Below are 12,983 nucleotides of genomic sequence, written 5' to 3' on the forward strand. Positions count from 1 at the left end.
TTAACGACAATGCCCGTACATGTACGGGCTGCCGTTAAATAGCTGCATCGCCGCGATCGCGGCGTTTTCGCCGCGATCGGCGGCTTTGCAGCATCCACGGAAGCCTCCCAAGTGAGGCTGACCGTGGATCCGGGGAGGGCAGCCCTCGGCAGCCCTCCCCGGAAGAAAAATGGCCGCCGCCGCACCGATCATGAAAGATCGCGGCGGCGCCCGGCTAAAACAGCTTAGGAAGCGATCTGAATCGCTTCCTAAGCATAAATGGTGTTACTGACATGCCTCGATATCGAGGCATGTCAGTAACACTACCCCCCTACCCCGATCACCTTGTGATTGCTCCAAAGAGCAACCACAAGTGCCATCCTGTAAATGACGTTGCCGTCATTCACAGGATGGCATTAACAATAGAAATGAGTTCATAGAGGGTCTATCCAGACCCTCTTGTGAACTCTCGAGCTCCTCCTGCAGGTTGAATGCAGGTACTGCATCCAACCATGCAAGGTCAATGGAGCCCAGCTCACTAATGAGTGATTAGTAAAAAAAAAAAAAAAAAAAAAAAAATTTAAAAAATTTTAAATTTTTTTTTTTTTAAAAATGTTTAAAAAAAATAAAAATAATATGATAACATATAAAAATCCCCACTGTCACCAAAAAAAAAAAAATTAATAAGCAAGTCCTAAAGTTCTTTATCTTTATAAAAATTCCAGCATGGAAAGAGTTAAAATATTGGCATTACAAATGCCCATAGGGTGTCTCGTATTAAAAAATGCATGAGTGGATGGGATAAATTGAATTGGCCGGGGGGTTCAAAGGTGTCCCAAATATGGGACATGGGGGCAGTAGGATCAGATGTCTAAATGGCCAAAAAATACACACCTCACAAAGGCGGCCTTTTACCTCCCAAATAACCCAACAAACCCATGCATGTGGGGTATCACTGCGCTCAGGAGATGTTACTGAACACATATTGGGGTGTTGTTTGACAGGGACATATACCAGGAGCGATAAATTTATACCTGAAGTACAACGTGTGTGAAAAAAATACAAAAAAATGTACTACCATAAAGTTTCACAAAGGCTGGTGGTAAAATTAGTGCATGGAAAGGGTTAAATTACCAGCATGTGAAATACCTTGGGGTGTCTAGTTTTTAAAAATATATGACTTGATGGGGTAAATTGCATTGGCCGGCTTCAAAGATACCCGAAATGGCACAAGGGGGGAAGAATTACCAGATTTGGAAAAAAAGGTTTTGAAATAGCAAAACGCTACCTGTACTTATTGCCCCATAACGTGCAGAAAAAAGCAAAAAAACATAAAAACATTGGGTATTTCTAAACTCAGGACAAATAGTAGAATCTATTTAGCAGGTTTTTTCATTCGTTTTTGCAGATGAGTAAAAGTTTTTTGTTTAAAAAGTGAGAAAAAGTAATTTTTTAACAAAAAATCCCCATATTTTATCATTTTTTTTTATAGTAAATTAGATGATATGATAAAATTAATGGTATCTAAAGAAAGCCCTGTTTGTCCTGAAAAAAACAATATATAATATGTGTGGGAGCACGAAATGAGAAAGAAGAAAATCACAGCTAAACAGGAACACCGAAAAATGTTAAAATAGCCATTGTCCCACAATATACTACGAGTAAAGACCCCTATTGTCCTTAAGGGGTTAAGCTGGGTAGTACATTGTTTTGTTTGAAATAAACTGGAAAAAGTTTTGTATACATACAAATTGTACACACATTGAACCAATGGGAAAAAATCATCCCAAATATATTCATTAACTTGTCTGATTTGGAAACCACCCAACATGGCCAGGATTTTCATCTATTTTGACCAGTATAGGGCAAATATTGCAAGGCATGCATCACGTTTTTGAAATGTAATTTTTTCAAATTTGGCATGGTAGGCTAATAACTGCAATAGTTGTCACAGATACTGATTATCCCCCCAAAATTATATGTTTATGAACAGTAGATAAGTCAAGGTGTACAAACCAATTGCTGCCAAATTTTGAGGTATTTTTGTATTTGTATATGTTTTTTTTTGCATATGTTGCAATGTTGCTTTAGATTTTATATTATATTTTGTATAGAATATGTGCAACTGCAGAAAAAAACACCAAATTGTGTTCATCAACATCCCCCGGTTCCAACAAGGCCTCACATGCATGGTTCATGCATTTTTTGAGGAAGCTATGAGGGCAAAACTGGAACATGCACATTTTAGTTTTCAAATTTGGAATTTTCAGAAATTGGTTTACTGGGCCCATATCCCATTTGGGAGATTTTGGAAGCCCCTCACGGTAAATTACCCCATAAAAGTATATATTTATGAACAGTAGACAAGTCAAGGTGTTCAACTAGGGTAGTTTTGACAGTTTTCAGCCAGCCATTTCTTCACTGATGTCTGCCAAACTTCACAGGGAAATTATTTTATTGCGTTTTTAACACATACATTTCAATGTTGCACTGAATTTCTTGCACACCATAAGTGCAACAGTGGAAGAAACCACCACATTTTGTTCACCAACATCCCATGATTCCAACAAGGCCTCACATGCATGATTCATGCATTTTTTGAGGAAGTTATTTTTGAGGGCAAAACTGGAACATGCACATTTCAATTTTTAAACTTTTTTAAATATATAATTTTTTTTTTTTATCAGATTACTTGTAAGTGACAGGTTTAGGTCGCTGACATCAATCAGGGAGACCGATCAATAATCAGTGACTTAAAATGTCACCGACCAGTGATCAGGTAATATGTTTTTTTTTTTTTTATTATTATTAATAATTTGTGTTTTTTCATAATTACCCTAGATGACCCCTCTCTCTTTGTAGGGCAGGGTCATCCATGGGCTGCCACAATGATCCGATCACTCCTATTGGCCAGGAGTGATCTGATCATCATCAGCCCAGCATTTGACCTGGAAGCACCCTGGACTTTCAGGTCAGTGCTGTTTTTTTTTTTATTTAATTTTTTTTTCTTCATTTTTTTAATTTTAGTTATATATTTTAAAAAAAAAAAATTAATATTTTTTTTAACTCTTTCAATGCTGATGCTCCATTGAAGCACAACATTGACTGATATTTAGTCCCCACAAGCTTGTGGGGACTAATATCAACCCCTGCAATGCTGCGATGGGGGTCATACACAATCGCAGCATTGAAGGGGTTAATTGAGCAAGAGGGGGTAGGGGTTAATTGAACAAGGGAGGGGGTGGGGGCTGGTCTCCACACTCATGTGGAGACCAAAGAACCCTGTCTCCCTGTCCCTGAAGCTGCCTCTGGCAGCTGGGACACAATCTCCCATACACTGGAGATTGCAGGGGAGGAGCCTTTTTGATCAGTCCTACAGGACTGATAAAAGGACTTGTGGGGACTCGTTTTTGCAGCAGAGCTCCATAAAAAACGGGAATTAACCCCTTGAATGCCGTGATTGCGGCATTGAAGGGGTTAACGCTGCACTGACACTCATGGAGCGATCAGGCAGCAGGGGGGTGTTGGGTCAGGTCCTCACACTTGTGTGGGGAGACAGCAGCAGCAGCGCGGCCGCGATCACCACGATTGTGGCGATGTGGGGGGCGGTTTTTGAGGAATACGTACCTGGTACGTCCCGGTCTACCGGTGACCTGTGACCAGGAAGTACCAGGTACGTCCCGGACCTGAAGCGGTTAATACATTAAAAAATAGTGATGCCATATAAACTCACCAAAATGTTTGTCGCAAGTTCACGTGTTGCGTTATCCACTAACTTTGCAGCTTCTAATGAAAGATTTTCCTGAAAAATAGGAATGTTAGAGGGGGCATAAAGAGATTAAGTACATTTACACAACTCCAAATCAAATTAGATTTTTTTACTTCAAGGTTTGTGTACTTCCATTTTTCATAGGGTGTATTTTTTGTTAGTAATAATATATGTAAAATATAGTATAATATATATAATTTATATTATAATATAATTTATATTATTATTAATAATAACTGTTACCTTTTTGAATAATTCACCAACCAAGGTTTGAAATCATTACGGAATGAATCATGGGAAGACTAAATGGGGTGATGTTTTTTATTGTCCAATACATTCTATGTGCTGGTATATAAGTAAGGCTGCAACAATGAATCGATAATCGATAATTGTTTTAAAAACTCCCCTCCTTCTATAATCCGACCTCAAATAGAGATTGGATTATAACACTAGAATCCAGATCCCCCGCAGAGCTGCAGGGGACCTGGATTCTCCTCTCTGTCAGCCGGTGGGGCTCTGTGTAAAACACAACATCCTCCGCTTCTCCCCTCCACCTCCGCTGGGGCTTCTATTACTGAACGCCGGTGTCATGTGACCTTCCAGTGCGGCTTCCAGAGAGGATCCAGGTCCCTTGAAGCACTGCAGGGGATTTGGATTTAAGTGCGCGATGTGCGCAACCTCTGCTACTTCCCTTCACTTCCACTTTTACCTGGCCAACCAGGGATTAATATATCAACAGAAGAAAAATGGGGCAAGTAAGCACCACTGGGCAAGCTAAGCCTGGAGTAATATCTTTATTTTTATGCTCATTTGCCCTGTGTTTCTTCTGTTGATATATTAACCCTTGATGGGGCAGGTAGGATTTTTTTCGGGATCTAGTAATTATGTGCATTCTTTAATTTGTGTTTTTATTTTTTGATTGCTGTAATATTTGATTGACTGTTGTAGCTTCGATTCTCCGGGCTAGGCTTAACTCCCCATTCAAACCCCCCCCAATAATGACACCACACCATAAATATGGATGAGAAAAGGCCACAGCCAATTTTATTTATTAGAGTCATTGTCACGCCAAAACCTGAAACAATAAACATAGGTGCGTTAACAAGGACAATGACTCAAACACCAACATGTAAATATATACAATAAACACCCAAGCTTGCCAAGCAATCCAGGTACCATAACCAAATGCCACTTAAGGAAGGGACATACCGAGATGCCCCCACCCTGACCTGAGGTTCCAGCACTGACAGCCAAGAACCTCCCACCAGATGTTACCAAACATTCACTTACCACCACATTAACCCCCTGGATACCTGGCAAGCTGCCGCCCCACAGACTGTGACAAACGACACAAACCTACAAACAAAAGAAAAAAGGGAGGGAGGGTGGGACACGCAACCAGGTAAGCTAACCACAAAAAATGGTTCCTGAGCCCGGGAAAGCAACCACTTATATAATCTTCCCCCAACTCCACCCCCAAAATTCCCGCCAAAAAGCCTACCCCTCCTCCGCACAACAGTCAAGGCCCACTATAGCCCATGCTGGCCCCCCCCGTGGGCATCATGACTGTTGTAGCTTCGATTCTCTGGGCTAGGCTTAACTCCCCATTCAAACCCCCCAATAATGACACCACACCATAAATATGGATGAGAAAAGGCCACAGCCAATTTTATTTATTAGAGTCATTGTCACGCCAAAACCTGAAACAATAAACATAGGTGCGTTAACAAGGACAATGACTCAAACACCAACATGTAAATATATACAATATACACCCAAGCTTGCCAAGCAATCCAGGTACCATAACCAAATGCCACTTAAGGAAGGGACATACCGAGATGCCCCCACCCTGACCTGAGGTTCCAGCACTGACAGCCAAGAACCTCCCACCAGATGTTACCAACCATTCACTTACCACCACATTAACCCCCTGGATACCTGGCAAGCTGCCGCCAAGAGCCCATCCCTTGACACCTTAAGCCGGATGGGCTCCCCCCCAAGAAAAAACAAGGCCTTTTCTATCCCCTCCGTGAGAGCCAAATTAAAGAAATCAAGCCCTAAATCTGACAAATGCACCCCATCCCCACTAAACAAACTGGGGCAAAACTCCTCCAACGCAACATGGCGAACCACCACCCCGCCATGCCGGCGCACGAAACTCGCCATTAACTTATTAACCTTCCCACGGCTACGCTCCATAGCTGCCCTATCCCTCGCATGACGCCCGTTGCGTCTAGGAATCATCTCCGACCACACCAACAATAAGCCAGGCACCAATTCCAACAAACGTTCAACATCACGCCTCATCTTCCACACAAGCTCGCGCTGAGGCGTAGCCCCCATATCATTACCCCCAGCGTGGATAACCACCACTGAGGGCCGGAAACCCAACCTCAAATACTTCACCACCTCCAACAACACTCCATCCCACACCATGCCTCGTATCCCAAACCACCTCACATGCACCAAGTCCATGGGGAAGCCCAGCTGCAGGCCGTTGCGCCTAACTGCGGCTCTCCGTCGGGCCCAGTACACAAATGAGTGGCCGATGATCCACACAATGAAACGAGGCCCCGCAAAGCAAAACAGAAAAAACATAACGAGCAGAGGAAAGAAACAACCAAACCCACCAAACAAACCACAATTAACTCACCAACCGCAACGGCCTGATATACCTCCGAAAACAAGCCGACTCCCACCGACCAATTCTCCGGATGACGCCATCATCCAACCCCAAACGAGCCGCCTCCGTAGCCGCCCCGATCCGGAACGAATGCGTCCCAAATTCAGCCGACGCCAACCCAAGCTTACCAAGCCCCAGCCTCATCACACGTAAAAACTGAAATCGAGACACTGGCGATAAATCCCGATGAACCAAAAACGACACCCCACCTGCCGGCCGAACATCCCAATAATGCTGCACGCACTGCACCGGGCAAATGACATCCCCAGGCAGAGCATACAACCTAACCTGCTTGCCGCGTCCCAACACATCAGTCTTAGAAGACCTCAACCAGATAACCACGGAATCGCCCTCACACATGACATCTCGCGAAGCCAAACCACCCTGAACCGACTTATTGGGACTCACCAATTCCGACACCCGTAAGGCACCAAAAAAGGCCAAAGCAAAAGCCGCCTGAAACAAAAGCACCTCAAAACCATCAAAACAAACACCTTCCAGCACCCTAAACAACCGACGAAGCAGCCCCGCAGACAACGGACGCCTAGCATCAGGCACCCGCCGCCCCCTCTTAATCCCCTTCAAGACCTGACGAACCACAAAATGCTTCGTCACATCAGCCCAACCCTGTAACTTAAACAGAAAGGCCAAAGCCGCCAACACCCTATCTACCTTAGAGGGGGAAGCACCCTCCAAAGCCAACCCACTCAGATACCACAACAAAACATCCAAACGGGCGCCATCCCCTTCCACCAGACCCACACAACTCACCAGCCGGTCCCACTCCTGCCAAACCTTATCATAAGCTGCCCACGTCGCAGGCGCCAATGACGACCTCACCCATCCCGCAAGCAAGCGGTCCCAAGCTGCCACATCACCTCCGGGCACGGGAAGCCCACGGCGTCCGCCCCAGGAGCCTCCCGCCGAAACCGATCCCACTGAAAGCGAGAAAGAGTCAGCAATGACATTCAGATACCCAGGAACATGCTCAGCCTTAAACAACACGTTTAATTCCATACACAACAAAACAAACCACTGCAGCAACTTAACCACCGGAACTGAAGCAGCCGACAACCTGTTAACTGAATGAACAACCGCCAAATTGTCAGAATAAAACACCACTCTGCGATTACGCATCCGCCACCCCCAGAGCGTCAGAGCCACCACCAGAGGAAACAATTCCAGAAAAGCCAGATTCCTGATTAGCGGACTATCATGCCAAGCCGCAGGCCACCGCTCAGCACACCACAGACCCCCAAAACCCACACTACCCGAGGAATCCGTAAACAACTCCAAAGAATCGGCCGACACCAAGGCAGACTGGAAAAACACCGTCCCATTAAACCGAGCCAAAAACACTTCCCACACCGCCAAATCAGCCCGCATGGCCTTAGACACTCTAATCCTATGATGAGCGGCCCGAACCCCAGCCGTAGCCCTGGATAACGAACGAGAAAACACCCGACCAACCGGAATAACCCTACAAGCAAAATTAAGGCGCCCCAACGACTGCAGCACCCGCAAAGTAACTTTCTTAGCAGACCGCACCTCCCGCACCACCGCCGACAGTGCGGCCAGCTTATCAGCCGGAAGCCGGCACACACCTCGGACAGAATCAATTTCCAGCCCCAGGAAACTCAAACAAGAAGTTGGGCCCTCAGTCTTATCCGGGGCCAAGGGAATGCCTAAAGAAGCAGCCACCACCTGTAACGTGCGCAACAAGCGCAAACACCCATCCGAATCCCCTGGCCCCACACACAGAAAGTCATCCAAATAATGAACTAAAGAACGACAACCTGCTTCCTCATGCACGACCCACTCCACAAAAGAACTAAATTTCTCAAAATAGGCGCAGGAAATGGAACAGCCCATCGGAAGGCACATATCAACATAAAACGCCCCGTCAAACCAACAACCCAACAGATGATGGCATTCCGGATGAATCGGCAGCAGCCGGAAAGCGGACTCAATGTCCGCCTTCGCCATCAGCGCCCCAGGCCCCGCTTCCCGCACCAAATCCACCGCCCTATCGAACGAAGTGTACGAAACAGAGCACAGCTCCCTATCAATGTCATCATTGACAGACGCACCCTTCGGATAAGAGAGATGGTGAATAAGGCGAAACTTGCCCACCTCCCGCTTCGGGACAATCCCCAAGGGAGACACCCGAAAACCAAGCAACGGCGGCTCCTCAAAAGGACCCGCCATACGGCCCAACTGGACCTCCTTGCCCAATTTCTCCCGCACCACCTCAGGATAAGCCGACACAGACTTCAAATTACGCCTCAATATACGCGAATCCCGAGGAACAAAAGGGATACGAAAACCCTGCGCAAAACCAGCGTCCAGAAACGCCGCATCCGCCCGCCTACCGTAACGGCTTAGCCACGGCAGCATCGCGTCGCGATTCACCGGCGTTCTCCCCCTTAGACCCAGACTGACCCGAGCTTGCCCCTGCCTTGGCGCGCTTAAAGCACTTGGACAGGCTGTGATTACCCCCACATCCGGAGCACTCATGCTTAAACCGGCATGAGGCACCCCACTTGCACTGGCTGTCGTTAAACAGCCAGCAGACACCTTTTTTATGTGCGGCCGACGAAGCTCCTTGGGAACCCCCGCCGGCCCCCCCAGGAAAGGGCGACGCCTTCTGCGCCATCATCAATTTCAACCACAGCGGGAGGTCCATCTGGTCCCACCGCATCCCAGGATTCGCTGCCAAGCGCTGACGAAACTGCTCGTCATAACGCTACCACGCCCAACCCCCGTACACCCTGTAAGCCTCCCATATGCCATCGACATAACAAAATAGAGAACAGCACTTATCAGGGGATTTCTCCCCGATAACACTCGCCAAAATACAAAAGGCCCGCAGCCAATTTCCGAAGGTCTTCGGAATTTTCCGCCACTTCTTCCGCTTCTTCTCCTCCTCATCCTCCTTCTTACTATCCTTCTTTTCATCCTCTTTCGTGTCCAGAGACTCCTCCAGAGGAAGTAAAGAAAATAACTCAACATACTCCCCCTTCCAAATCTTCTCCTTCACCTCAGACTTTAAATGCACCCCCAACGGACCAGCGAAAGAGACATACGCCGTCTGCCGCGCCGCATCCAGCACCGCACCGGCCAAGGACCCCTTATCACCCACAACCTCGCTGACCGCAACCTCAGCAGACCCGCCCGAGCCCCCTACAGCTGGCCCAACAGGTGAGGGTACAGCACCAGCCAAACGCTCCCCAGCACCACCTGCCACCGGAGCCCCCGGGTCCCAAGCACCCTGGACCCCCAAAGCCGAACTGGCCCCTAGCCCACACGCCTCCACCAAAGCCTGAAGCCCCTGCAACAAACCCCGAACCGACCCACTACCCACCGGCGCCCCAGGCAACGCGCTGATCAACTGCAAAAGACACTCACCAACCGATCCCCCGGCTGCACCGAACCGCTGGGCCGTAGAATCCTGTGCGGACGTTGAGGGAACCTGTGGAGTGGCTGCCACCGAAGCCGCGGTCCCAGGCTGCAAATCCGGCTGCCGTTGATCCTCCACCGCCCGCTGACTCCTGGAAGTAGAAACGCACCTGGAATGTGCAGCCGAAGATGACCTCTCACACCGCCCCGACAAAACAACCCCCCGAGCCTGCACCCCGGAAACCCTATCCCGAGAAGCCCGCCGACCCCCCCGACGAACAGGAGAACGGCCCCGAACATCCCGACCAGAACAACGAGAACCCCCCCGAACCCGGGAAGAACGCCGAACAGACCGACTACTACGCGACGGGGAACGAGAACGCCTAACCCGCCGAGAACGGCCAGATACACCGCTCGACCGACTACGGGAGCGACAGCGAACCGCAGCCCTCGACTCGACGCCACACCAGACCGCACAAACCCCCGACTGCTGGCTACGGACCCAGGAGACCCACCCGCCGGCCCCACTAAAACAGAAGGAGAACCCGACGCACCACGAAGCTGGCAAGGCCCACCTACACTACCCACAGGGGAAACAGACCTACCCACCGACCCCCCACCGGAACCCACCCCCCTTAGTGACCCCAGGGAAAAGGGGGACCCCTCACGGGACCCCCCCCTGCAATGGCACCCGGGCCCCCCCAACAGCGGAGCACAGACCAGCACCCCCTGCTGCCCCGGGCACTTGCCTGACAGCCGCCGATCCACTGCTCCCAGCACGCGTAGGCCGCAATCCAGGCTGCACCCGGTCATCCATCCGGCTCCTCTTCCTCCCTGCCTCCGGATCTGGGGACTCTGCTCCGGACGACACCTGGTCCAAGCCTCCGCTAGGCCCCGGAGGCCTAGCGCGGCTGCTCCTCCTCCTGCCGCTCCGGGCGCCGGATCCTCCGTCTGGGGAGCGGGCTGGTTACCTGCCCGAGCTCCGGCCGCGATCCTCACCCCCACCGGAACGTCCCTCCGTCGCCTGCCGTCCTGATCCTGCCGACCGCGGCGGACGCCGCCTCCTCCGCTCCGAATCCCGGCCGCCGTCCTGGGAAACACCGGTGCTCCGGCCTGGTCCGGCACCGGAGGCCGCACCACGGACGTCGCTGGGCCTCTCCTCCTCACCAGGGCTCAAACGACGCGGCGGACGGGTCCTCCTCACCGGCCTTCCAGACCCTCGAACCGGCTCCAGCGCAGATCCCAGCTGCTCCCTCAGCCATGCTGATCCACGCTCCAACGCAGCCTTCCTCACGCCGGCAAGCAGCTCCTCCATGTCCTGGTCCATCCGCCAACCTGCAGGGGTGGTAAAAAGACAACAGGGAGGGGGAGAGAGAAGAAAGCCAGAAAAAAGAACAGAAAAGCAAAGAGAGACAGACAGCTAAAGCCCAGCAGCGCACAGACACGCAACCAGGTAAGCTAACCACAAAAAATGGTTCCTGAGCCCGGGAAAGCAACCACTTATATAATCTTCCCCCAACTCCACCCCCAAAATTCCCGCCAAAAAGCCTACCCCTCCTCCGCACAACAGTCAAGGCCCACTATAGCCCATGCTGGCCCCCCCCGTGGGCATCATTATTGTTTGCATTGTCCATATATTCATATATATTTATATTGTATTGTGTATTATACATTCTTTTGTCTATTAAAGCATATATTTTTATACCTATTTTAGCGCTGTCAGTTTTTCTTATATCAGGGGGTATAAGGCTTATCAAGGGGCACAGTGGCATATCGGGGGTATAAGGTATATCAGAGGGGACAGTGGCATCTCAGTGGCATTTCAGGGTAAAAGACATATCAGGGGGCACAGTGGCATATCAGGAGTATAAGGCATATCAGAGGGCACGGTGGCATATAGGGGGCTATACGGAATATCAGGGGGCACGGTGGCATATAGGGGGCTCAGGGACTATGGAGCCAAGTGGGGCAACTGCTTCAGGTGGCACTTTTGAAGGGGCCCCAAGAGAGAGAAAGGGGCAGGGATGTGTCCCTGACGCTCTACGTAGGGCTGGACGTACCGGGAGGTCCATAGGGGTTTCTTTGTGGGCGTTTTTTGGACGTCCCGGTACGTCTATAGGGGAATGAAGGGGTTAAATAAATGAAAAATAATCGGCCAACTAATTGATTATGAAAATAATAGTTAGTTGCAGCCCTATATATAAGCACCATGTGATATTTTAATATAGCATAAAATCAATGCCAGAGCAACAAAAAGGATATTGTATTTACAAGCTTGTTTAACCCCTTAAGGACAACGGGCGGTCCCTAAACCCATTGAAAACAACGTATTTTGAGCCCGTACATGTACGGGCTTTGTCATTAAGGGGTTAAGACAAATATACTATTATGCAAATCAAAATAAGATAACCTTGTAACATATTGCAGTGATGATTTGTAAGACAAGGCTAAATATTATACAATATTAATTGTAAACTGTTTAAATGCTGCTTGAAGAATTACCAAATCTAAACATAGTTTTAGCTTATAGAGAGTTGATATTCTATAGAAAAATCTTGTGGATTTTTTTTATTTTATTTTTTTTTTTATAAATAAATTACCAGTTCATCCCGAGTTCCCAACACTTTATCTAGGCCGCCACCAACATTATTCTGTTAAAAAGGGAAAGCAGAGTATAGAGAATTTGGCTAATATAGGTGATTGGTCAATTTTTACATGGATGAATGTGGATGGTTAAAAAATATATACTGTGTCACATTTTTTACAAAATAATCTTAGCCAGACCTAGAAATGTGCAAATCAGGAGCACGACTAGAAATAACAGGGTGGTGCAAAAATTACCTCTGGGCAAATAAACGGTTTATGTATTTGTTATTTAATTTTTTTTATTTAATCGTATTTAATTGTATTTTTTATTTAATCTCAACAGGTAAGTATTATATCACAACGTAATGGCAGAGAATGAAAAATTACTTACAATTTACAAGGAGTGTTGTCTTTTGGGTTTTTTTAGATCAAGAGACCCAAGCCTGTAAACTTTTTACTTTAATTGACCTTTTGACAACAACTAATGAACCAGTAAATGTGTCACATTTGTGTATTTTAACTAACTCTATACTTACATTGTAAGTTGTTTATACTTTGAGACACTGA

This window comes from Spea bombifrons, chromosome 4 (assembly GCF_027358695.1).
Source record: "Spea bombifrons isolate aSpeBom1 chromosome 4, aSpeBom1.2.pri, whole genome shotgun sequence".
Classification (NCBI taxonomy): domain Eukaryota; kingdom Metazoa; phylum Chordata; class Amphibia; order Anura; family Pelobatidae; genus Spea; species Spea bombifrons.